Source organism: Anguilla anguilla, chromosome 17, assembly GCF_013347855.1.
Source record: "Anguilla anguilla isolate fAngAng1 chromosome 17, fAngAng1.pri, whole genome shotgun sequence".
Classification (NCBI taxonomy): Eukaryota; Metazoa; Chordata; class Actinopteri; order Anguilliformes; family Anguillidae; genus Anguilla; species Anguilla anguilla.
In genome coordinates, this window is record NC_049217.1 from 15,371,547 (window position 1) to 15,399,265 (window position 27,719).

The following is a 27,719-nucleotide window of genomic DNA, read 5'->3' on the forward strand; positions in this document are numbered from 1 at the left end:
ATCGGGATTAGCATCGGGTTTAGCATCGGGATTAGCATCGGGATTAGCATCGGGATTAGCATCGGGATTAGCATCGGGCTTCGGCCACGCGATCCTGGACGGGTCTGACGAGGCTAGACGGACGGACAGACAGACGGAGGACGGACGGGGACACGGAAGGTGAGAAAGGGAGGCGCAGAGGACGGGGCGAGCTGAAGGAGAAACAGAAATGCAATCATTAAGCGGCACAAAACCTAACGAGCAGCGAGGCCGGCGTGGGAAACTGCTGCTGGTATTTTGGGGTTGCCCGGGCAACTGGACTTAGGCCTGAGGATAACGAGGCGGCCGAGAGTCTGTGAGAGCCGGTGACAATGGAAGGAAGGGAGAGAGAAGAAACGAGAGAGAGTGCATTACAGGAAGAAGAGAGGACATACTTTTTACATCAATTTATTTAGACATCTAATATGTGTACAAAAAGCTTTGTCGACGAATCGATGACAAGTCATGTTTACAGAAAGAGAGAGGGAAGAGGGTAGAAGATAGGGGAGAGAGAGAGGGTAGAGAGGAAAGGTGAGGACAAGGTACAAGAGAGGAGTGGAGGAGAGAGAAGACAGGAGAGGGGGAGAGGCAAAGCATCGAGAGAACCGAATGAATGACCAAACAACTTCCCAATGCTCAAGCTTCATTTGGGGGTTGCCAGGCAACAGGCAAGAAAACTAGACAGTTTTGCTGTGTGTGTGTGTGTATGTGTGTGTGTGTGTGTGTGTGTGTGTGTGTATGGATAGTTGTGTGGGTACATGTGCATAGGTGATCGAGTGTATGGCAAGTATGTGAGCATACATGGGTGAGAGTGTGTGTGTCTGTGTATGTGCACCTTAAGCAGGCAGTAGTGGGGACTCCAGCAGGCAGTAGTGGGGACTCCAGCAGGCAGTAGTGGCGACTTAAACAGGCAGTAGCAAAGGGCTCGTTAGCATTTTGACAGGAGAGCAGAGCTCAAATTTCTGAAATTCCCCCTCTTGGCTAACGTTAGCTCGGGCGTGCCAGCAGGAGTCTGCTCCATGACCATGTCTCTTGGGGTAGCCTACAAAATTATGATCTAAAGCATAAAGGCAAAAGAAACCGTATCAAGAACATACCCCCAACCACATTCATGACTTCAAATGTGAAATTTTTCCAGAATTATCTTAGCTAATGCAAGCTAGGTATATGGTTTTGTGTTGTTTTATAATGTTATAATGTTACAGCTCGAATTTTTAGAAACTGAATGAAACGTAAGTTCTCCAAATCCTTACTTTATTCTTTTCTCGGAAATCTTTATCTAGCCAACCTGTCCAGGTTCCAGCAGTGGCCTACCTGAATAAAGACAGGTGGATTTGCTGGCAATGACAGCTTGAAGTGTTTCCTTGCCAAGCATGTTCCCTTACAGTAGAAATGAGACGTTTGAAAGCCACCATTCTGCTCATTTACTCTGGGAAACCCCTCATTTCTACACTGCAGTGAGCAGCACACAGGGCAGCCAGAGTTAACTTCCTTTAAATTGTTTTTTTGTTTTTAATACAGGGTTTATTAAAAAAGAGTAGGCTACATGTGCAAAGGAGACCCAGAAGTTAGACCTAGGTTTGCAACAATATTTTCATGACAAATGATTATGCCGCAAAAAAAGTCTGTTCTAAATTTTTTGTCATGTAATGAGACTTTAATATTTTCAAATATTTTTGTATTTTTTTATCAAGTACAAAATAGGAGCTTGTTTTAAGCTACTGTTTGCCTGACAAGTGAAATTTTCTTACCCCGTTGGCGAATCTTAAAATGAGTCTGAGGTCATTGGAAAAATTTTACCCCGTTTAGCAAAAGAATTAATAGAAATAAGTTTAAAATTAAACATAAAAATAAAATAGTTGTTGAGATTGACTTTTTATTTCCAGTGTAGCTGTCCAATTTCTTTGAACTCAAAATTTTTGATCTCGGAAAATGACTAACTGCGGTACAATTCCTTTGTAACGTACTACAAAGCTCAGCAAATAAAGAATTAGAGAAAAGATGCAGTGTGTAGCAATTTATTTTCAAATAGCACAGACGTACAAACGTATATACCGATATACACACAGTATGTGGGATAAGAAACATGGCATGGCACGGGCTATTCAAACGTCATAATTAAACTTTCCGTTCGAAGGACCGCCCTGATTGGCCGTTTCCAGCGTCGTTTGTCACAGAAGACATCTGTAGGGTCTGCTTTTCTATTCTAATCTATTCTGATGACACGCACACCCGGTGGAAACCAGAAGCACGGGGAAGAGAGTTAATTACATTAAGGGAAATGGGCATGTTAAATCAACTCTGACAACACTATGTACACGTGTGTGCGTGCGTGTGTGTGTGTGTGGGGGGGGGGGGGGGGTGCAGTTTTAAGACCACATAACCTCTCTGCAGGCGTGGGTTGGTCCCTGGTCCTTTCTTCTCTCTCAGCGCTCTCTGGTTTCTTGTCTTGTTTTCCCTTCCCTGCATATACACCGCTCCCGGCACGTATCTCCAGCTGAAGGCGAACCGTTGCCTGAGGCTCAGCTCGGCTAAAAATGAAACGCTGCACCTCCCGGCCACGTCCCCCCCCCCCCCGCCTCCTCCCCCTGCTTGGCCTTTCCCTCACCCCGGACGGCACCGTAGCGTCCACCTCCTCGTCTGCGAGGAACCTCGGAGCGGAGCTGCAATCCCTCTCCGAGAACATCGCGGCGGTCCGTCGGACGCGCGGATGCTTCCTGCGCAGCGTCCGGAGAGTCCGCCCCCTTCCTCACCTCCTGCTGAACCCTGCTCTCAGTCCAGGCCCTGCTCATCATCTCCCACCTGGCCGACTGCACTTGGCCTGGCCTCCCTGCCTCTGCCAGTAGACCTCTGCAGAGCATCCAGGATGCTGCGTGCTAGATTCTCAGCCTCCCCGGACCCAGCCACGTCACTCCCCTTTCTCACCTCCCTCCACTGGCTGCCCACATTCACTGTATGACCAAAAGTCTCTGGACACATCTCTGTCTGGGGCTGTTTTTCATGGCTTGGGCTAGGCCCCTTCGTTCCAGTGAAGGCAAATCTTAACGATACAGCACACAATGGCATTCTAGATGATTCTGTACTGCCCCAACAGTTTGGGGGAGACCCACTGCTGTTTAAGCACGACAGTGCCCCCCGGAAACCTTCTGACGCCGTCCGAAAACCCACCTCCTCAGCCAGCACCATCTCCCCTGACGCTCTTTAGCGACCCTCTTTCCTTCTTTCCCCACTTCCTTTTGGGTTAGAAAACGCCGCAGGTACAGCTGTGCGCGAACCGGTTAGCCGAGCAGCGCTATTTACTTCCGTTTATAAAACTGAAAACGAATCGTTTGGATTGTTAGGCAAACGTTACGCTCGCTGATTTAACGTTGGTCTGCCACGCCTCCTTCGGTAACGCCACGGTTAAATTCCGGAGACTAACACAGATGTTCTCCACTTTGCAATTTGCCCTGAATAAGAACATCTGCTGAGCGACCGTGATGTGATAAGTCTCAGCTCTGCGGCACCCATTCAAAATGAAAGCCAAAAGCAACGTGGGAGAATATGCTGCAATCGAGGACAGGTGCAGCTCTATGAAGCTGTCCCTGGACACTAGTGAATACCATGTTTCAGTTGAGCTGACTTGGCATTGAACTCCTTACATTCCTATATATGCTTTATATACTTAAAAAATATACATTTTATTGACCCCATGGGATAATTAGGCCTCTGAATTTGACCCATCCTAGTTACTGAGGAGCAGTGGGCAGCCACAGTGCAGCGTCCGGGGACCAACTCCAGTTCTGAAGCCAGTGCCTTGGTCAAGAGCAAGGGCAGGAGTATACCTAACCTGACATGCATGTCTTTTCCAAATGGACCGGACTAAGTTACAATTGACAGTCAATCAGAAACTAATAAGGAGAGATACTTCCATCTAATTCCTCATTCCATCAGTTCAGATGGAATGCTCGCTCGCTCACTCACTCACTCACTCACTCACTCACTCACTCACTCACTCACTCACTCACTCACTCACTCACTCACTCACTCACTCACTCACTCACTCACTCACTCACTCACTCACGCACGCACGCACGCACGCACGCACGCACGCACGCACGCACACACACAGGCCCCTCTATTCTCACTGCCCAACACCCGAAAGCAGGTGCTCACTTAGATCAAAGTTCCGCGGGCATCTGTGTGGCCGGATGCAGCCAGCACTGTGCCAGCTGTGCTGCCAGTCTGCCAGCCTGCCCGTCTGTCCGTCCGTCTGTCTGTCTGAGTGCTGGCTGAGCTGCAGGGAGGAAGCGGAAGAGAGGCGCGTGTCACTCAGGATATACAGTGGGACCGCCCCGCAAACCTGCTTCAGTCACTGCACCTGCTCGCCTCCACAGTGTGTGTGTGTGTGTGTGTGCGCGTGTGTTTGTGCGGGTGTGTGTTCCTTTGCAAAGCCCAGCTGCTGTTAAAAATGCTAGGGGAAACACTGGAAGGGTTCGGTCTCATCGCTCTCTAGCGACCCCCACTGTCTGCTCGCTAAAGCTGCACGCAAACAGTTTTCTGTCAGCACTCGATTGGCTGAATGGAACAGGGTGGCTGGCAAGCAATTAGACCCGCACCAATCCTGTAACCAGCGTCAGAGTATTCACCACCTCGGCCACACACACACCTGCACACACCCTCGTACACACGCATCCGTACACCGGCACACACACACACACACCTGCACACACCGTCGTACACAGGCACCCATACACCCGTACACACACGCACCCGTACACCCGCACACACACACACACACACACACACACACACACACACACACACACCTGCACACACCCTCGTACACACGCACCCATACACCCGCACACACACACACACACACATACACAAACACACACACACCTGCACACACGCACCCGTACACCCGCACACACACATGCACACACCCTCGTACACACGCACCCGTACACCCGCACACACACATGCCACACTCACGCCCCACACACACAGTCACACACACATGCACACAGACACAATTCCCCGGAGGGGCCAGAAGGAAGGAATAACAGAAGAGCAAGTGACCGCAGCAGTACGGAGGAAAAAGCAGAGAGCAGGAAGGATGGGTGGATATCCTCGCGACTGAAGAAAGAGGAGAGAGAAGCTGGAAGAGGGGATGGAGAGGGGGAACGAGAGGCCAGAAGGATGGGAATCAATCCCTGAGAGGAAGAGAGAGGAGGGAACAGGATGGAAAGGCTTCTGAGGAGCCGCACTGGAGCACTTGAGTACGCTCATAAACACAGCCTGAGACAGAGGAAGAGCCACATTTAGATCTCTACAGCTCTACTGCCACCCAGACAAGGCCCTGCAACTGCACACTGCAGGCTACACACACACACACGCACGCATACACACACTGCGCGCTACACACACGCACACATACACACACACGCACACGCACGCACACACACACGCATACACACACTGCACGCTACACACATGCACGCATACACACACACACACGCACGCATACACACACTGCACGCTACACACATGCACGCATACACACACACACACACGCACGCATACACACACACGCACATGCACCGCGCACCCACGCACACATGCACAGACACACACACACATGCACACGCACACATGCTCACACACATGCATTCACGCACACACACACACACACAGACACACACGCACACACACAAACACACGCACACAGCCATGCACTCACACACACATACTCACACACACACACCGAGTAAGAGAAGTGGGGAGAAAGTGAGTGAGGTGGGCGAGAGAGACAGAGAGAGACATAAAGAGAGAGAGAGAGAAACAGAGAGAGAGAGAAACAGAGAGAGAGAGAGAGAGAGAGAGAGAGAGGGAGAGAGAGAGAGAGAGAGAGAGAGAGAGACTGAGTGAGCAGGTTTTCATTTGACCCGCCATCTGCTTTATCTGAAATTGAAATCATGATTTGGATAGGAAATCACATTACCTACGATTCCCTTTCTAAGCCACTCATAAATACCTCTGCAACTACAGCCCTCAGATCCCACAGAGAGAAGCCTCAGGGGCATCAAACAGATGGGGGGAAAAGAGAGAGAAGAGAGAAGAGAGAGAGAGGAACCAGTGAGCCTATGTGGGTAAGCCTATATGTCTGTAAACTGCATGTCCACGTATATGTTCATGTGTTCAATGGTGTATGTTCTTTATATGTTCTTCTCTGTGCTTTGGCAACATAAGTTGTATCTTGTCATGCAAATAAAGCATTTTTGAATTTGAATTTGAAAGGAACAGAGTGAAAGAGGAAGGGGGGGTAGAGGCAGAGAGGGAGAGCTGCGAGAGAGGGAAGGGAGGGTAGAGGCAGAGAGGGAGAGCAGCGAGAGAGGGAAGGGGGGGTAGAGGCAGAGAAGGAGAGCAGCCAGAGAGGGAAGGGGGGGTAGAGGCAGAGCGGGAGAGCAGCGAGAGAGGGAAGGGGGGGTAGAGGCAGAGAGGGAGAGCAGCGAGAGAGGGGAGGGGGGGTAGAGGCAGAGAGGGAGAGCAGCGAGAGAGGGAAGGGGGGGTAGAGGCAGAGAGGGAGAGCAGTGAGAGCGGGGAGGGGGGGGAGAGGCGGAGAGGGAGAGCAGCGAGAGAGGGAAGGGGGGGTAGAGGCGGAGAGGGAGAGCAGCGAGAGAGGGAAGGGGGGGTAGAGGCAGAGAGGGAGAGCAGCGAGAGAGGGAAGGGGGGGTAGAGGCAGAGAGGGAGAGCAGTGAGAGCGGGGAGGGGGGGGAGAGGCGGAGAGGGAGAGCAGCGAGAGAGGGAAGGGGGGGTAGAGGCGGAGAGGGAGAGCAGCGAGAGAGGGAAGGGGGTAGAGACAGAGAGGGAGAGCAGCGAGAGAGGGAAGGGGGGGTAGAGGCGGAGAGGGAGAGCAGCGAGAGAGGGAAGGGGGGGTAGAGGCGGAGAGGGAGAGCAGCGAGAGAGGGAAGGGGGGGTAGAGGCAGAGAGGGAGAGCAGCGAGAGAGGGAAGGGGGGGTAGAGGCAGAGAGGGAGAGCAGCGAGAGGGGGGAGGGGGGTAGAGGCAGAGAGGGAGAGCAGCGAGAGAGGGAAGGGGGGGGTAGAGGCGGAGAGGGAGAACAGCGAGAGAGGGAAGTGAGGGTAGAGGCAGAGAGGGAGAGCAGCGAGAGAGGGAAGGGGGGGTAGAGGCAGAGAGGGAGAGCAGCGAGAGAGGGAAGGGGGGGTAGAGGCAGAGAGGGAGAGCAGCGAGAGAGGGAAGGGGGGGTAGAGGCAGAGAGGGAGAGCAGCAAGAGAGGGAAGGGGGGGTAGAGGCAGAGAGGGAGAGCAGCGAGAGAGGGAAGGGGGGGTAGAGGCGGAGAGGGAGAGCAGCGAGAGAGGGAAGGGGGGGTAGAGGCGGAGAGGGAGAGCAGCGAGAGAGGGAAGGGGGGGTAGAGGCAGAGAGGGAGAGCAGCGAGAGAGGGAAGGGGGGATTGGGGAAGAGAGGGAGAGCGCTTGCGCTGTCGCTCTCCTCCTCTCTCCTGCGCAGGTGTGTAGTCACCCCCCCCCCCCCCCCACGTCCCTCATCCCCCAGAGCTAACAGACAGCTCCAACAGGCCACACCCTCCTCCCCTCCTCCAGCCAATGAGGACTTATCGTATTTATCAGTGTGTGCCTGGCACTGCGTGAACGGGTGTTCTCAGTTTGATATCAACTGTGTGTGTGTGTGTTTGAGTGTGTGTGTGTGTGTGTTTATGCGTGTGTGCATGTGTGTGTGGTTGAGGGCCACTTTTCTCACCTTGAATCACACTTCCAAATACTGTGAAAACTACAGAATTTCATTTATAGCCCCATAACAGCTGTCACTCCACCACTTTCCTAGTTCTACTCTCTATTGCTACAGTTCTGCTCTCTATTGCTACAGTTCTACACACAACCACTTTGCTACAGTTCTACTCTGTTACAGTTCTACACACAACCACACTGCTACAGTTCTACTCTCTGCTACAGCTCTACACACAACCACCCTGCCACAGTTCTACTCTACCACCCCCCTACAGTTCTACACTTAACCACTCTGCTACAGCTCTACACTCTGCTAAAGTTCCATAGTCCACCACTGCGCTACAAAACCGCCTCCCCTCCCTCTCCCATCTATGAACACACAACATTCCACCACTGCAGAAGAAAGGCCATTTCTCTCCTTTAGAACAGGGGCAGTAAATGCCATGGCTGCAGTTGATGATTATCACTCTTCCCTGGACAGAGCAGGCAGTAGCATGGGGGGGGGGTGTCTCAAAGCGGGAGAGAGGATAAGAGCGAAACAGAGAGACAGAGCCAGCTGCTTTTCCAATTACAATCATCAGATCAATCAAACGCATGCTTTCCTCTGTTTGCTCCTTCTCGGACTCCATCGCGCTTGATCTCCCAGAGAGTGAGGGCTAGTGTTCTACAAAATGGCGGGAAATACTCTCCAACCTGACAAACCTACCACACGCTATGGACAAACCTTATGCCTACCACACACTATGGACAAACCTTACCCCTACACCACACGCTATGGACAAACCTTACCCCTACCACATGCTATGGGCAAACCTACTACCTACCACACACTATGGACAAACCCAATGCCTACCACACGCTGTGGACAAACCTTATGCCTTGCACACAATATAGACAAACCTTACACTTCCACACGCTATGGACAAACCTTATGCTACCACACGCTATGGACAAACCTACTGCCTACCACACTCTATGGACAAACCTTGCCTACCACACGCTCTGGACAAACCTTACACCTACCACACACTATGGACAAACCTTACACCTACCACACGCTAAGGAAAAAAAACAACTTCCTACCACATGCTAAGGACAAAACTGCCCTCTTGGGGCGTGCAGTGATATCACTACCAGTTGCTGTATCTCTTCAACTGAGAAAAACTGCGTAGTCTGTATTTGTATTTGGAAAGGGGGAGTGTCAATCGTGGTTATCTGTTCATCTAGTACTGCTACTTAATAAATGCAACTGTCAGTTTTTCGAGAAACGCATTAAAATGCGTTTTATCGCGCCCATCGAATCACCAGTTTTATTTTCCGTACCGCTCGTTTTCAGCTGATCTCATCTACCGAACACCCCCAGCCAATTTCAGGCAGAAAACGAATATGGTATTCGGGTTCAGGCACATCCCTACCGACTACCGCACACTAGAGCCAAACCTACACATAGTGTAAAAAATAAATAAATAGCCTAAATAAAACCTCCACAGACTACGCAACGACTACAAACCTACCGACAGACGTCCGAAGTAAAGCCCACCACATGCCGACGACAAGCCTGCCGGTTAGCGCAAGCTAATAGCAGACACCCCGAAACCCCACGGAGTGGCCGCCGTGTCCGAGCGCGTGCGTTCACCCGGTGGAGGTCGGAGCCGGCCGGACCACCGTCAGCGAGAACCCAGCCTGGACTGGCCCTCACCAGCTCGGCATCGCTGTGAAACGGCAGGGCCCCCCGGCTACAGCCCGGAGCGGCGTGAAGTAGCCTCCAGCGCTACAAATGGTAAATGGTAAATGGACCGCATTTGTATAGCGCTTTTATCCAAAGCGCTTTACAATTGATGCCGCTCATTCACCAGAGCAGTTAGGGGTTAGGTGTCTTGCTCAGGGACACTTCGACACGTCCAGGGCGGGGATCGAACCAGCAACCCTCCGACTACCAGATAACCGCTCTTACCTCCTGAGCTATGTCGCCCCCCAAAAGCGCGTCAGAGTTTGAGTAAAACCCCCAGGATCCTCGGCTAAGGGAAAGCGAGACGGGGCAGTCGAAGGTACGCAGGGCAAGCCACAGTTCCCTTTCACGGAGAACACGAAGGCTGCCAAAGCCTCGGGTCTTGTTAAGACTTAAGAGCGTGGAAGAAACTTCCGGATTTCTCCACCTTTAATGTGATGCCAAGGTCGCGCTTGTATCACCGGGAGATAAAACGCAGCCGGCGCAGTCTTCGAGGAGGCCGTGAGAAAACTTCCCCAAATAATCACGTTCCATAATTAATCAAAAATCGAGATGGGTGTTAAAGCGGAAAATGTACTCGGGCGAAGCCAGCGTGGGACGGCAAAATTATTAAAATGCCAGAGAGGCCGACGGCGGGTCGATTTCACGCAGAGAGACCTGGAAGATTCCTGGCGGTCCGTCTCCGTGCCCGCAGACGCCCGTCAGACCCTCGCGCAGTAAGGGGCACATACAGCGGCACGATGAGGGAGACCACAGCAGGGGGAGGCGCCCAACGCTGACTCAGACACGCGGAACGGACCGCGGCCACTGCAGGCGGGCGACGCCCAGGCGCGGGGATGCCGACGGCGACGGGACGCGATGGCGGCGGGCGGAGCAGTCGCGCGTAGCCGAAATCCAGAGGGGGGCGAGCCTACGCGGAGAAATAGCACGTTAGCGCTATGGAAGAAGGAAGAGAGGCCGATCGTCTCGGCCGAGAGCCGGCCTCGCCCAATCCCTCTGGGGTTAGACCGGCCGGCTTGGGTGCGGAGCTGATGGAGCGCCGCAGCAGGCAGAGTGTGTGGGGGAGTGTGGGGCGGGGGGGAAAGAGAGGCTTGGCAGGCCAGCTGTGGGGGGGTGGGGGTGGGGGGTGGGGGGCTTTGGCATCAAAGCGTCCTGGGCGGGAGATCCTTGGCCGTCGCCAGGATACAGATAGCTGAACTGACAGCAAAGGGAGAGGGAGCCGGGGAATATTGACCAGCCAATCAGGCCTGCCGCAGACACAGCACTGCCTGAACACAGAGCACACACAAACACACTTTTACACACACACACACACACACACACTTTCACACACACACACACACACACACACAAACACAAACACAAACACTTTTACACACACACACACACACACAAACACAAACACTTTTACACGCACACACACAAACACAAACACAAACACTTTTACACACACACACACACACAAACACTTTCACACACACACACACACACAAACACAAACACAAACACTTTTACACATACACACACAAACACAAACACTTTTACACATACACAAACACTTTCACACGCACACACACAAACAAACACAGACACAAACACACACTTTCACACACACACACTCTTACACACACAGCCGCGGGCACGCCGCAGCGCACACTTATCAGACGGACACACGGACAGATCACAGGCCTGACAGATCGCTCAGCCGCGGGACGAGAGACCGCAGCGGAACGCAGCGCTGGTGCCGTCGCGGCGGGGAGCCAATCAGCCGGACAGAGGGAGCTGACATCACGCAGCGAGCGCGTCTTTACACGGCGAAAGCGAAAGCAGCGCCCCGCGAGGCCCTTCCTGGGCGGCGGATACGCGTCCGGCACATCAAAGGGGACGCGCGCGGCGGAACGAGCCGCACCCCCCCCCCCCCCCGAACACCCCCCCTCTGAGTCCCGCCGAGGGTCCTCATCGCACGGCTTAACCGCGCACTTACCGCCATTCTCCCAGCATCCCTCCCTCTCCTCTGCTCTGTACTTCTTCTCCCTCTCCTCTGCCCTGTACTTCTCCCTCTGCTCTGCTCTGTACGTCTCCTTCTCCCCTGCTCTGTACTTCTCCCTCTCCTCTGCTCTGTACTTCTCCCTCTCCTCTGCTCTGTACTTCTCACTCTCCTCTGCCCTGTACTTCTCCCTCTCCCCTGCTCTGTACTTCTCCCTCTCCTCTGCCCTGTACTTCTCCCTCTCCCCTGCTCTGTACTTCTCCCTCTCCCCTGCTCTGTACTTCTCCCTCTCCTCTGCTCTGTACTTCTTCTCCCTCTCCTCTGCTCTGTACTTCTCCCTCTTCTCTGCCCTGTACTTCTCCCTCTCCTCTCTACTTCTCCCTCTCCCCTGCTCTGTACTTCTCCCTCTCCTCTGCTCTGTACTCCTCCCTCTCCTCTGCTCTGTACTTCTCCCTCTCCTCTGCTCTGTACTTCTCCCTCTCCTCTCTACTTCTCCCTCTCCCCTGCTCTGTACTTCTCCCTCTGCTCTGCTCTGTACTTCTCCCTCTCCTCTGCTCTGTACTTCTCCCTCTCCCCTGCTCTGTACTTCTCCCTCTCCTCTGCTCTGTACTTCTCCCTCTCCCCTGCTCTGTACTTCTCCCTCTCCTCTGCTCTGTACTTCTCCCTCTCCCCTGCTCTGTACTTCTCCCTCTCCTCTGCTCTGTACTTCTCCCTCTCCCCTGCTCTGTACTTCTCCCTCTCCCCTGCTCTCATCTCCCTCTCTCCCCTGCTCTCCTTTCCCTCTCCCCTGCTCTTCTCTTCCCTCTCTCCCACTCTCTTCTTCTCCCTCTCCCCTGCTGTCTTCTCCCTCTCCCACTCTCTTCTTCTCCCTCTCTCCCCCGCTCTCTTTTCCCTCTCCCCTGCTCTCTTCTTCTCCTTCTCCCATGCTCTGTCTTTCCCTCTCCTCCACTCTCTTTTTTTACCTCTCCTCCGCTCTCTTCTTCTCCCTCTCCCTTCTTCTCCTTCGCTCCTGCTCTCTTCTTCTCCCTCTCCCCCGCTCTCTTCTTTTCCCTCTCCGCTAACAACTGAAGCGCTAGCGGAGAGAGGTTCCATTTTTCCACTTGTTTTGTAGTTCATTCAGTCATTCAAGACCGGGGGCAAGCAAAATAATTTGGGTTGACGAGCATACCCCATACCTACACTGGGATAAGAGGTTGCCACTTTGCAGGGTTTCCAACAGAAGAAAACTACAATGACCTCAGAGCCATCCTCACGAACATTAACTTCTGTTCCTCATTCATGCACACAGAATTCTGACGCAACTTTACGCAGCCAAACAGCGGCCATTTAGGTTTTTTTCCCACATTTTCTCCATATCCTTCCTGTCAATCATATCCCCTTTGTGGTTTCAGCAATTTTTGGGCTTTGTCCTGCTTTCGATAGTCCTACTCATCTATATGGGTTTGGTTATGTATTAATAGTTTCGCTTACCCACAGTCAGGCATTTATTAAGTGCCTGATTTTGCAATACATCTATATGCACGTGATTGAACAATACGGATTTGTTTTGAATGAATGAACCATTTAGAAGATCCAAACAACACACTGCGTAGTAGCACAGAATCACAGGTTGTGTCAGCTACCTCGTTCTCCACCGGTAAAGATCTCCGTAGCGCGGTCATGGTTACGGTAAAGACTGACGATCTGGCCCGGCGTGCGGCTGTGTGTACCGCCTGTCAGACGGCTTCAGACCGCGAGCAATCGCAGCGGGTCCTCCCCGCAGACTCCCTAACACACAGCAAACACGCATCACCACCATCACCATCGCCAGAGCCGCACACAGCAAACACGCATCACCACCATCACCATCGCACACGGCGAACACGCATCACCACCACCACCATCGCACACAGCGAACACGCATCACCACCACCACCATCGCCGGAGCCGCACACAGCGAACACGCACCACCACCATCACCACCACCACCATCGCACACAGCGAACACGCACCACCACCATCACCATCGCACACAGCGAACACGCACCACCACCACCGCCATCGCACACAGCGAACACGCATCACCACCACCACCATCGCCGGAGCCGCACACAGCATCGTAAACACTCGCTATTTTCTTTTTTGTGGTGACAAATGATGTGATGTCACCCCGACCAGCTGTCAGTTCTGCCATCTGCTCTTGTTTAGGTGACAAGCTGCAAACGGAATCAAAAAACGCTTTTAACCGTTTTGTGGCCGACAAACTGCTTCTACAGAGCATCTTCAGCTCAAATGAAAACTTCACAGCATGCTCCTTACCAAGCAAACCTTTGTTGAGTAGGAGGCGGCTGTGTAGTATAATTGGTAGGGAACTGGTCTTGTAACCTAAAGGGCACAGGTTCGATTCCCTGCCCTTGTACCCTTGAGCGAGGTGCTCAACCTGCATTGCTTCAGTATATATCCATCAGTATAGATAGATGCAATGCAAATGCTATGTAAAAGTTATGTAAGTCCCTCTGCCTCTGCTAAATGCCTGTAATGTAACGTAATGAGAAGCTTTCCATTTCAAAGGACCGCCGCGTTTCTTTGTGATGTCAGCCGGAGGTAAACCAATCATCTGTAAATTGGAGGAGACGCCCGTTTTCCCGGGGTGCGAAAGTAAAGACTGACAGAAAAAAAAAAATATGACTGAACCCACGCACGCTACATTTGAGTTCTGTCACCTGTTCCACATCAGGAGTATAATTTTCCCATGAAAAAATATTATACGCCGGAGATAGTAAGGTTTTTATTAGACCTCTACCCAGCCAACCAGAACGAAAGCCGTTAGGAAATGAGAAGCGGGATCTATTAGATGCATCTTTCTGTCCGTCGTGACGTTAGCTGTAGTTGTCTCTGGGGACCGCGTGTGGATGTGTTTGTGTCCGTATTAGGCCTGTACGTAAGGTTTGCAACAAAGTATCAATCAACATCAAAAGGAGTTCCATGTGCTTTATGGAGCGTGCCTATTTCAAGGGCAGAACACCAAGTTCACACAAATGGGTTCATACGCACACTTGGGAAGCCGGCTCTGATGCGCTAACATTTAAAGAAGGCAAGATTGAGATCCACATTTTGTTGAGATAATTATTTATTTATTTATTTTAAGTAACAACAGTATTAGTGGGTGCATCCTCTAGGGCTCTTCTCATCTGCTGTATGAAATGAGGCGAGATTTAAATTTGACTGCTGTCAGGGAACCCACAACCAAAAAGGGTTTGTGTTGCTAGCCAGATACACCGGAAGTGCTAGCTAACCAGCAGGATGGATTACCGGACTTGGCCGGACTTCACGCCCATATAAGGATTCCCCCTTTCCCTAACTGCACAGTATACAACATGGCAGCCCCAAAAAAACTGCTCTTTCGCGGTTTTGAAACGCTTTTCACCAAGCCTGTGGGGTGGGAAGCCAATGGGTGACATGACAGTGACTTGGTCCATATTTTCCCTGCAGTCTGCGGCTGGAACTGCGCACGGGTATGAGCTGTTGTGCCCGTTGCGGGCCTGTTCCCGGGCAGACCTCGCGTGGGCGGGGCGTGCGGAGGCAGAGCATTGTTTTCCACGAGCCGTACGTCCAACCGCCGCTAACAGCCCTCATTAAAACGCACCGCTTCTCCGCGCCGCGCGGCTTCGCGGAGCTCGTTAGGCCGGCGCCGCGGCGGCTCGCGCGTCCGTAACGAAGGGGGTAGCCGAGACGGGGCGGGCGATGACCAGCGCACACGAGCAGATGGCACCCGAGGCGTGGGAGAGAGCTAGCCCCGCGGCGCGGCTAACTGGATGAGTCAACGGCGCTAAGTTTAGCCGACGTCTCTCGACTCGAGTGAGGGGCCGCACGCAGAAGGCGAAGGTTAATCTAAAGTTTATGCAAGAACGCAGCATGTGCGCGCAGCAGTTAATGATATTTAGCCTACGTCGCCTTGCCTATTTTTATTTTATTTTAATAAAAAGTAATATTTATCGGAATGCCAACTTTACTTTGACGCCGTCGCATGCATCGGCTATGACCGCCACTGGCAACCAGGCAATATCACCACAACCACCATGTGGAATTCTGGGTAGTGTACCATTTAATCCTTTGAAGGGTAGGTTCTTCGGAATGTTTTTTTCCAAAAAAATTCTAAGTCACTGTTCTAGAACTCCACTGCTTTCAACTGATTGTTGCATCAGCATTAGAATGTTGAGTTATGAACATTCCAATCACATATGTGAGATCTCACTCCTTAAAGGGTTAATTTCCTTTACTGTATTTATGTCCAGATCTATGGTTCTCAGGGTCTACTCTACACTGAGACTGCATTTTTCACCACTCCAAACCTCAGACTGCAGCACGATGCACATTTGCCAGCTCTCAGACAGGGAAATGAAGCGCGTCGATTAATTACTCTACACCGGCCTCTTCGGCCGTCCCTCATCGACATTTAAGAGGACGGATGAAACTCAATTTTTGAAAAATGTTTGTTAATTAGCGTACGCTGGAACACCGATCCATGTCTTCGATTTGGGGTTTCGTAAGTAGAAAATGACTGCTTGTCATCAGCACAATGCCCACTGCAAAAAGTGAGATGGATGAGAGAGAGGGGAAGAGAAAGAGAGACGGAGACTGAGACAGAGAGAGAGAGAGAGACAGAAAAAGAGAGAGACAGAAAGAGAGACACACAGACAGAAAGAGAGACAGAGAGAGAGAGAGAGAGAGACAGAGAGAGACAGAGAGAGACAGAGAGAGAGAAAGAACATGTTCTTGGCCCAACTTACTTTATGAAATCAAGCAGCTCTGATACTGAGCAGTAGGGGAGCGTGCGGAGGGGGGGGGTAGGGGTGTCCGATTCAAGTGGCAAGAATCAAACGCAAAAATGTTAATAGCATTTTCACTTCAGAGAAAGAGATTAGGGGGCGGCGCACGAAACGGCGTGCGGGAAGAGAGACGGGGGGGGGGGGGGGGGGGGGGGAGTGTCCTCGCGTGGCCTCGCCGCGCGGACGGAAAGCACGGCTCTCCGCGGTCCGCCTTCACGGGGCTGGGCACCACGGGCACCGACGCCACCGCAGGCGCAAACCCGTACCTTGCCACCGCCGCCGCCGAGCGTCACGGAAACGCAGCTCTGCGTGGAGGGCGGCGACAGACGCGCGGTGAGAAACCGTGGGCCGCCATCGCCGCGCGAAGGCCGTTCGGCTTTTGCCGGGTTCGGGAAACCTGCCGGGCGCTGGGAAGAAGGGCGGATTTGGGAATTCCACCCCCGGAAAGCGTGGATTTTCCAGCGAGCCCGCCGGCACTGTCCGCCCAGGCGGCGCGAGGCCATTACCCGCACCGCTCGCCCGCCCACCTCATGCATATTCACCTCCCTCATTACTGCGCAGGGAAACGAGCCGCGTCCCAGAATCCTCTGCGTGAGCGCGCCCGTAGGGGCCAGGAACAAGACAGGGTTTGGGGGGGGGGGGGAGGGGGGCAAGACACATGCCAGTCATTAACGTTACCCACAATCCTCTCCCACGCAGCGCGCGCTTGGCCTGAACCCCATCAGGATGACAGGGAGACCGTGTGGTAGACCGACGTTGTTTTACGTTGCGATACGAACGTTTCATATCGCGATACTTACATAGGTTCTAAGCGCCGACAGGCGTCACGATGGATGAACACACTCCTTACAATAACCGCGTGTTTCCCGTCATGACAGACGTGCAGCAGATTCAGCGTCGCCGCCTACTTTGACCATCGCGATAACGGAGTGTTCGCGCGCTTCGGTTTCGCGTGACGCACGCGCGTGGAGGAGCGTGCCTCGCGCGCTAACGAGCCGCGCGCTAACGAGCCGCGCGGGTTCTCGTTTCCCGCTTCCCGCCGCGCGGGCGATAAAACGCCGTAAAGCGGACCACCTGCGCTCGCTTCGCTTCTCTTCCTCGCCTCGCTCTCTCCTTTTTCTTCTTTCCCCTTCAGTCTGATCTCCTGCCTTTCATCACTGCCTGTTGGAGAGAACCAAAGACCACCCCCCCCCACCAGCTCCCCTCTCCTGGGGGCTCTTGCCAGACATAAGAGGACAGGGCCGATAATTAGGCGTTTGAGCGAGTGCAGACACACGCCGACGGTTTGCTAAGGCTAACGGCTGCCGGTGCGCTGATTGAGTCTACAGAGCAGAGCGCGAACGAGCGCGGCTTTACAATAAACCCCGTCCACCGGTGAAGTCACGAGAAGTTTCTTTTTTTCCGTTGTTTCTTTTCCTTTTAGCGCTTTCAGAACCGCTGTGCTGAGGTGGCTGTTAGAGAATCCAGTTCCCGGGTGCTAAACAGAGACTCGACGACCCCGAAGGAAAGCCCAAATCTCGGCTCACTCGGAACGTAGGCTCGGTTATATTCCAGCCCCCGCCCCACGGGGCAAAGGATTCTGGGATACCACCATTTAATCCCATCACGTTTCCAGGGATAAACAAACGCGGGACACGTAGGAATGCTTTTAGTCGCGGACGTACGCCTGACTACAAACCCCTTACGCTGCACAGAACAAAGGCTATTAGAACCTAGCGTCCAGCACAGTCGATATCAACGGTCAGGTATTTTAGATTCCTCGCATTTTGTTCTGCAAATTAAACCTTTCCGGCTGGTGTCCAACTTCTTTCGCTGTAGGCCGTCTTTCCGGCTCGGAGCCAATCAGTGTACTGTTGTGTCTCTCGAACCGCTGCTTGCTCTTCAAGCGAAAAGCTTGTGTTACAAAAAAAAAGATGGTCCGTCCAGGCTGCCATTTTTTAATTGTTCCTTTCTGTTCGTTTTCCTTTTTCTGTGGGTGTACGACCGCGGGGAGCGAAGAAGGCCAAACTCATTTAACGAAGGAACCGGTTTCCGATTCCCGTGACGGCTTTTTGATTGCGCCGCGCAACTCTGAACAGCGATTCACCGCGGCTAACGTACATTTTGAAATGACAGGCGAAACAAACGTTTTGTCATGCGCAAATATTTTAGGCAAGCAAAAAATTTAAAAAATGAACCAAAGAAATGCTCTCTTTGAAAGGCATCTGTAATCTTTCACATCTAAAAACATCATATGTAAAGAAAAAAAACAATCAATTTTATGAACGTTCCACGTAAAAAAAACTACATGTGGGAAAATACCTTCAATACAATATTTCAATATCAATACATTGCCTTTGCAGTGGCACTCTCATAATTTCTTGTACATAAAAAGTGTGAATGTATTCCTAACTTTTTTTCACTGAAATTTAGAGGCCAAATTTATACGCATTTGCCAGTATACAGGTACACAGGAGCTTTCCGTGTTATTTTCTTGTATAGAAATATCACACAGAGCAGTGCACTGCACAGCTGTGCTGAACTGACTGACACTTCCCTCGGCCACGAGGCCACAGATAATACAGAGCTTCCCCCTCGGACGTCCCCGTCCACAGACCGCAGCTCATTTTCAGCAGAGCCCGCTAACGCTCGCTAGCCCGTGACATTTGACGAGCGTCGTTTCGGAGCAATTACAGTTATTATTTCATCATTCCAGAGCGAAAACCATTTAAGCGTCCGGACTGAGCCCGATCCATTCCAATTTATCTAACACCGTTTCGTTTAAAGCAGAATTATTGCGCTGTTAACCTATCAAATTAACGAAGCAGAACCTCGTTTGTGAACCGTCCAGTGAACCAAAAGTTGTGCGGATCCAGAATTAGAATTACGCCCTGTCGAGCCCTTTATCATCGCTAATGGAAAAAAGGGGGTATTATGCCAAACAGACGCAAATCACACCGCCATTCATTAAAATCCCAGAAATACTATTAAATTAGTGCACTTGTGAGTCACTGAATTATACTGGTCAGAAAGAGCACAATTCAATGTTCTAATGAGTTCCTCATTACCATTGGTGTGATTATTGGTAATTTACTCTGATTACTGGTAGACTCATAGCAACCCATTGTAAATTTTAAGGCTGGTCACAAGGGGCTATTCCATCATGACATCATGAGCTTGTCACGCGGTAAGTTTGCCGCATATCATCACAGTTCACCACGGGGAAAGTATGTCATGACACAGCATGTGTATCAGTCCAAACAGATGGACGACAAAAGAAAGTTTTTTAAAAATAAACAATCTTATCGGACCGACGCTGCGGGTCCCAGCAGGAGAAGGACAGTGCGGCTGAGCCATGTGACCTGCGTAAGGGCGTTCCTTCTCACACCGGCTCAAGAGGTGTTATCCAATCACATTTACGCATCCAATTTAATTTAACGGCAAACGCTTCATTTCCTCAAATGGGGGCAAATTCACGGCCAGTAATTATGCGCTCCTTCTTTGCCGCGGTAACCCGAATTTCAGGAGAGCGAGCAAATGCGAACCGCCAGGCAAGCAATCGCGTGAGGCAGCAGGCCAAAACACTGCGCAGTTTAGTAGCACAGGGCTCCAGCATAATCATAGCCTCCTTCACTTAACATTTTTACAAGCTTTAAAACCATAATCCACACAAATGACTTGATGCAGCAGTGACAAACTCTCTCGACAATCGCACTGTCGTGAAAACATTTTGAAAATTGTAACACACACTGGCCCCGCCCACAGAGAGACCGACAGACAGACCCCCCACCCCCCTGCTTCTCCACGCAGCAAGCAGCATTCTAGCCGGTTCTAGCTAACGTGATCTATTTGACAGGTAACGTTAGCTTACCTGGCGAGCCTAGGTAAACTACCTAACTTCACCAATCACGTACGTTAGCAAACATTTGTTTCTTTCAAGAACTAGCCACCGAACTAAGTAACTTTTTCCCCCCTACACATTGTCTCCTTTTTCTACGTAAAAAAATCAGACACCTACTCCTATTTTTACCACTGACATGGTAAAAAAATAAAAAAATAAAAAATTAAACAGACGAGGAAAAAGAAAAGACTGATCCAAAAAGGACAGAGCACGGGCTGCAGGACCTGCAAAGGATGCCGTGAACTTCATTACCCTGCCCCGTTATTATTTCTAAAGCAGGAGATTAGCTCGGGGCTCCAGACCGCAGATACCTAGCCAACATAGCGCAGAACCAAATTAATATTTTTCTCACAGCGCTCGGCAGGCGGAGCGAGCGCACGGGATATTGAATTGCATATTTTAAAGGCCAGTTTTTCCCCGACCCTGGAAGACTTCTTCTGGTTCTCTTTCCCCGGAAAGTGGCAGAGGCGACGTAATTAATATGGAGAAAAAGCACCGGCGCAAGGACAAAAGGGAAGAGAGACGAGCCGGCTGTCGGATTTTCGGGACTTATTACACGGTCGCGGAGGCCGCGGGGCAAATGATGATGAATTCTTCAAAGGCGCACGGAATACGGCGGTTTTGTGAGGGCGGTGGGCGGGGCGGAGGAGTGGGGTCGGGGTAGGGGAGGCGGGGGGGGGGGGGGGGGGGGGGGGGGGGGAGGTGGGGAAGTCTTGAGTCCGTTCGGCATCTGGGAGTTACTCTGAGGAAGCTCAGCGTTTGAAGGAGCAGGCCGGCTCAGGTCTAAGCCCAGCTTCTGGGCCGTAGGCCCGCAGGTCTCCCCCGCAGACCGGGGACGTCTTTCGGCGTCTCGCGAGCAAGCGTTCCGCATGACCGCCAAACGAGTCACATTCCTTCCAACGCGAGGATTAAAGTGGTACAACTTGATCTGTCCTCCACACCGCCAAGCAGGAGAAGGCATCGTGGATCCGTGGATCCACAATGAGAACCCAACGCCAGAATTAGAACCAAAGGATTTAAGCATTAGCCTAGGAGGTCTGAGAAAGAGCCATTTCAAGTATTTCTACATCTAAACGAACTTTTTTGATATAAAAATATATAATAAAATCTTGTCTGAAAGCCATCGTTGCCGAGTACCTGAACGTTGACATCTCGTCAGAGAAATGCCTGCTTCTGCCGCAGCTTCTCAAAAGAGCTGACAGACTGCGACCGCTTCAGAAAACCCATCCCATCTGATCGAGAAAATTGCAAACATCAAAACTTTTGCCCGTCATATTTCAACAACAGGTTTACAATGAGCCGTTTAGACATTAGCACTTCCACCTTCTACCTACACTGAAGGAGCAGAAAAATTGTGAATCCACAAAACAGGTGGATGTGGCACGCATTTCAACCCGTAACAGAAGGCCATGTCTTAATACTGTCGGCCATTTTAGAAAATGCTTAACACTCAGCACAGAGATGCAGATGGAAACGCGCCGAGAAGGACAACGTGAACGGTCCCTTCTGCGACTTGACGCATTCAATTTAATCTCTTCATGTCTTAAACGGGTAACCTTTCAATAGGTACTTAAGGCATTTAGTCTCTTTAGTCTCTGTAAAATGAGGCTCAGAAGGGATTTGATGGAAGTGTTTAAAGTCCGTTTAAGGAGACTGCATGAGCTGGATCACAGAGAGAATTATGAGCCGAGCTGTCTTGGCGGCACCGGAGCGAAAATCAGATCAAAGTAAACTTCGTGCCGACAATTGAAAGTATCATCAAACATTAATGCAGAGAATAGCTCGCTGAGACTTATCCCTGAATTAGAGCGCTGGGGCGGGGCATCCAAGACCAAAGAATAAATGATTTAACTCGCGACGATGAACCTAGACGCTCTCCTTATAACTTTTTCATGGTGTCAAACTCTGGCTGTGCATATAGCCGATATTGTCAAGCTAATACTCCAGAAAGTTCAGTCTCAAGTCATTTCATTGTGGTTTTTTTTATTTTTTTTTTTGAGCGTCAAATACAAAGTGCGTAGAAAATGCCTTTCTTTAAAAAAAACAAAAAAAAAACAAAAAAACAAAAAAACAATGCTGACGCTTAGAAATTACAGACATCGCGCTGAAGATAGATGGAATGACCGCACGCTCCCCTTTCCAGAAAATGACAAACGGGCCCCTGCTTCGGACCCGGACGCATACACCTCCATCTGAAAAGAAAAAAAAAATGAAGGATTCAGAAGGACTGGAGCCCGCGACGCGGGAAACGGAGAGCCAGGTGTCTAACCAGGCTTTGTCTCAATGTGTTATGGATCTTTAAGGCCCGTGGTCTGTCTGGGACAAAACCTAAAACTATAATTGCAGCGGGGTCCGGATCGATACCGCTGCCCGGCATTACGCCTCTCCGAGGGCAATTTCATATTCCACTTTCAATTCCTCCTTTTCGAAAAAAAACTCAATTTCAGAACGGTATGAACTATTGATTTCGCCGGCGCAATTCTCTCCCTCTCTCTCTCTCCCTCTTTCTCTCTCCCTGACGCCGTCCGTCCCAAGGATCCCCTTCAAGGGGATTTGGCGGTGCTGCGCTGGGTGTTAATGCAGAAAACGGATCGTTCCTCTGCTGCGGAGAGCGGCGCGACCGCGGGCCGGCCGCTTCGACCCCGACAGAGAGGCTTGCGCTTTCTCTGCGACGGCTTTGATTCCGCGCAGGCCAGGAGGCAACGAAGCGCCCCCCCTTTAAAAGCCTCGCGTCGCAGCGGCCGCATAACCGACCGAGGCACAACCGCCAAGGACAAAACGGCACTTATTTCACCGATATCGGGAGAGGGCCCCAAATATCCACGTCGCCCAGAAGTTTGAAACCCTTACGTATATAAATTGTGATCGCATAAATTACAACACAGGAGGTTTCGTTAAATTAGATGCATTTCACATATTATTCATTTAAAAAAATGAAAAGCAATTAAACCAAACCAAACACGTTTTTTAAATGTATTTTTATGTCTTTTCTCCCCAAATAGGAATCCCCACTTATCATCGCTGCCGCCGCTGCTATTGATTCAGGAGCGTGCGGACAAGCTCGCTGCTGAGGCGCGCGATGTCAGCCGCCACTTAGCCCGTCGCTCCGCGGTGCGCGAGTCGGGCTCACGCAGACACGCGTCCGTGCGCAGGTTACCAGGCGGACCCGCGGGCGCCCTATCGACCAGCAGGGGTCACTGACGCACGGTGAAACCGAATCGATCACAGCCCGCTCGTGCTCGGTGCGACCGCGCGTCGGCCCGCGGGCCTGGGGGCCGTCCCTGCCGCTGGTGCGGTTCGGGTTCAGCAGCAGGCCGAGGTGAGTGCCTGAACAGGAGCCGCCACTCAAACGAGCAGTTACCAACATGAATAATTATTTTACGAGACCAGGGATACAGTTCCATCGCAACAGCTTTTGTGCTGTATTACAATTTCATTTTGTTCCAGGGCTCCAAACAAGGTCACCAGTTACCATCACTGTACAAATGACCAGGCATCCGAAAAACAAACAAGACCAGTCATTCCTTTATGCTAGGCTGATACGGAGCATGCTCATTGCGAATTTGACCCCTGACCCCATGATGCAGAGAGAACTAAGGTCACTGTTGTACAACTCCTGGACAGACTGCTCATGAAATGGAACAAACTGTTATGTCATGATACATCTTTAAATAGACCATCACTATGACGTGCTGATCGGGTAGTTGTTTTAGCACATCTTTTCCAAGAGTGGTACTTAAATCTGGGGAAAGATATTCTTCGGAACATTTCAGAATAAGAAACCCGTTTTTCTAAAACCGGGAAGCAGGAAGAGGCCGGCAGGGATTGACAGGCCTGACGTTCGTGACCGGGCGAGCTGAACAGGCTCGGGTCGAGGCCGTTTTAATCACGGTTGTCATTCATGTTCAAAGTGCGGTCGAGGTCAGAGAAAGAGCGCCCCGCTGGGAAATGGGCACCTTCGTTCTGCATACATTATATTTTCAAACCGGTCTCGGGGAGAGAAAAAAAAAAAAAAAAAAGATGAACCGCGTTAAAATTTGTGAAAGTCAAAGCGGGTCTGGGGGAAAAAAAGATGGCGCCTCTGCTTGCGGGAGCCCGGTGAGCGGCTCACGCTCCGATAAACAGCCGCTTAATCACTGTCACTTCCTGTCTCGTCTCGTTTACCGAAGGCGGCTCCCGTCGAGGGGCGAAGGAAGGCTTACGCGTCATCCGGGGCCCGCGTCGCTCGAACGCGGCGACGGGCACCGCCGAGCTCCGAGCCGAGCCGGAATTAGCCGCCGTTCCCGCGCCGCCCCGTCCGCGCGTTCCTTACCGTCTTCCCGCTCAAACGCGAGCCGGCGCGGGTTCTCTCCGTCTCATCCGGAAAGTTCCGGATGTGGGGGACGGCCTTTCTCTATTCGGCGGTGTTTACGGCGAGGAGCGAGACTTTCCCGCCAGCGTTTTAATGGCCCCCCGTGTTCCCTCTCCGGTACGTGGTTACGTAGACGGAGCCGGGGCTGGTCGAGAGTGGGGGCAGTGGCGGGCGGGGGGGTGTTGGAAGGGGGAGGCTGGTAGCGGTGATGAATCTCCGCGTTTAATGGCGACAGCTTTACGAGGCCTGCGGCACGTCCTTTGAGCCTAATTTATGTGGGATTCCATTTATTCCTCCCGAGCCGGGCTCCGATTGCTTTATACTCCATCTGCCGCGGAAGGCGGCGGCTCGGAGGGGGCGGGCCCGGCGCCGGAGCGCCTGCACCGGCGGGAGCCCCGCACGCGACCTTCCGCGACGGGCGTCGGCCGTTCGCTCTGGCTCAAAGAGCCGGCGCCGCCCCGGCTAACGCAAAATGTTCACATCACGCGGCTGGAACGTTTAGCGAATGTTCACGTTTCCACCGACAGCCTTAGCGCTTAGCGGAATAAACCCAGCCTGAGCAGCATCATCCCACTCTCATCGATAGGCTTAGGGTTTAGCATGAAACAAACAGCTGTGGAAGCTAGGGCTGGGTGATATACCGCACCGATAATTACGCAATGCTAAATGGTCGTCGCCACCATGTGGTGTATTGCCTTTCTTTTCGCTTTCCCTTTAATTACACCTGATGCGGAAGTAAAGATCCAAACATCAAAGTCTGAATGGAACGCTTCCAGAAAAAAAAAAGAAAAAAACGTCACCACTGTTACCTACTGGGTGATGATAAGACAGCCAATCAGCAGCAAGGTTGTACAGCTTCCATGTGATCATGTGATCTGTTTCTGTCAACGATTTATCAACTTTTCAACACCCAATATATAACAGTGGTGATATTTTGTTCCCCAGAAGCATTTCAAATATTTAAAAAATCCTCTGAAGCTTGGATGTTTGCTACTGCATCAGGTGTTATTAAAGAGAAAAGGTTACTGTCGCGGCATATAACCCAGTCCTGGAGACAGCAGATCCTTTTGTGTCAGTGTAACATTGGGGAACAACTTCACAGTGCAAAGAAACAAGCTTAAATTCAATGCCAACAAATGAATAGCATCACACCCCAAACGCGATGTCGCCCGCAGTTATAAGCCGTTGGTTCCTCATAACTTCCGTTGCTAGCCTAATCAAGGCTTAATTGTTCCACTTTACCATTAGTTACATCCCTGCAGGACACACTTAGCTGCTCTGCCACAGTGTGAAACAATAAAACAGCAGCTGAGTAGCAGCAGTGGCTAATTGCAGTTATACCAATCATTAACCCGTTATAGTGCGAACACAGCCACAGTCGTTTCTGTAAAGCACCTATGGCTTATTCCATGGCCACCATCTCCCCTTTCCCTGTCCATCACAATGGACAAGCTTAGCTTTCTTTAGCGCTAGAGACACTCAGCAGCCTATGGACTAGAATGGAGGGTGTGCAAAAGTAAAATTAAAGCAACAGGAAGGAAAGGTGAGGCGTGTTTTAAGGGAATGTAGGAAATTGCTTTCATATTGCCTAACTTGAAGGAGTTAAAGGAAGAAGCACCGTTTGGGGCCAAATAAATAAGGACATAACTTACAGAAGAACCTGCAACAGGACAGATTACCAATCGTAAAACTGTAGACTTCAGCCAACGTTTATTTTGAAAAGCCAAGCATCACAGAACACTCTAGACAATGAAAAACGCACATGGTGATTGTTCAGACCGGTGTTGTTCATCAGTTCTCAAACAGCTGACTGTGGCTCCTGCAAGCAATCGCAAAAAAGATCCACTTCATTACTCTCCTCCCTTCAGCGTCAGGTAGCACACAGAGTATGGTCCTATACAGCCAACAGGCCATTTCTCCCCAAAGACTATTTGTCAAGTCAATGTATCAAGCAGTTACTGCTGCCACTACTCTGTCCAACAGTAATTTGTTTACAGTGCTGAAACTTTACTGTAATCCAGCCAGGCACACAATCTGATGTTAGAAGAAATAACTTGCCATAACCTCTGACTTTACTGGGGTAATAGAGCAGCTGCATTCAAAAAGCATTCAGCACAACTGATTTTCTACATTCTGAAACCTCCCTGGCTCTACCTGGTCAGGATAATGAGGCCGACAGTCATGCTGTAGGCTAAAAACGGACCTTATCCTGCAATGCAGCATTACCTTTCATACTCTCCATGGAGCTCACTTTCTGGCACTGTGCACCCCAGCAGCGCGGCACTGCGCATGCAAAAAGCGTGCGACCGACCGCTATATGCCAGGATACTCAAATGACCACAGCATCCAGTGGAAGTGAACTGATTGGGCCACTGTTCCAATCAGTTCACTTCCACTGGATGCTTGCTCACAATCTGGCAAACAATACCATATATCGGTAATTTACGCACAGGGTCCTTAAATATAACAAACCCCAGCAATCCGATTTGTAACCTCATTTAACATAAAGAATACGTTCACGCATACAGCTCTGCGAGTAGGCTACACATCACAATAAGCAAACTTCATTCAAACACTACAACAACCGACCGTGCACTAGTTCAAAAACTTAATACAGGTGGCTATGATAACTTGTGAGCTGACAACGGTCATGTCTCACATTTACCTAGTTATCTCCATCTCAGCTAGCTTGCTTCCGAAACAATTACTGTTTTGAAGCGTAATGCGACCACAAATAAACGTGCTGACTCTGGTAGTGGTCCAAGTCAGGAATAGAGTTATTTCTACATTTTTTTTACATTTCACATACCTTCCTAGCTATCAGTAGGATAACTCACACAGCATGAACTAACTTAGCTAACGATAGCTAGCTACGTCTGAGGTGGAGAAATCACAAAAAGTGCAGATTATGCGTTCTGAAAAACACGACAGTCACAATCGTATCGCGTCAACTAAGCCCATAATAATGGTACATTAAGGCACACAAATAAAAGCGATTTTTGTTTTGTTTTCTTTATTTCGTTTCCTAAACTTACCTCTGATGCTGTTCCTTCAGCGTGTTTTCAGGCAAAAACCGTTACACATCCGGTTTACGGTCATGACGGCTATGACACGCCCCCCCAAAGGCACACCTCGAAAAACCATCACACGTGTAGGGCACAACAATTAGCTCTGTGATAACGGCGAAAGATAAAGTCCAG

The 27,719-nt window shown here is 51.0% G+C and overlaps 1 long non-coding RNA gene across 1 annotated transcript; it reads right to left on the reverse strand.

The window, feature by feature from the left end:
- Positions 1–918: 918 nt before the first annotated feature.
- On the reverse strand, positions 919–27,616 carry LOC118216052. Its single transcript, XR_004762959.1, has 3 exons — positions 27,555–27,616; positions 4,174–4,294; positions 919–1,075 (listed from the first exon to the last, which is right to left on the reverse strand). It is a non-coding gene; the product is annotated as an uncharacterized LOC118216052 (long non-coding RNA).
- Positions 27,617–27,719: the final 103 nt, after the last annotated feature.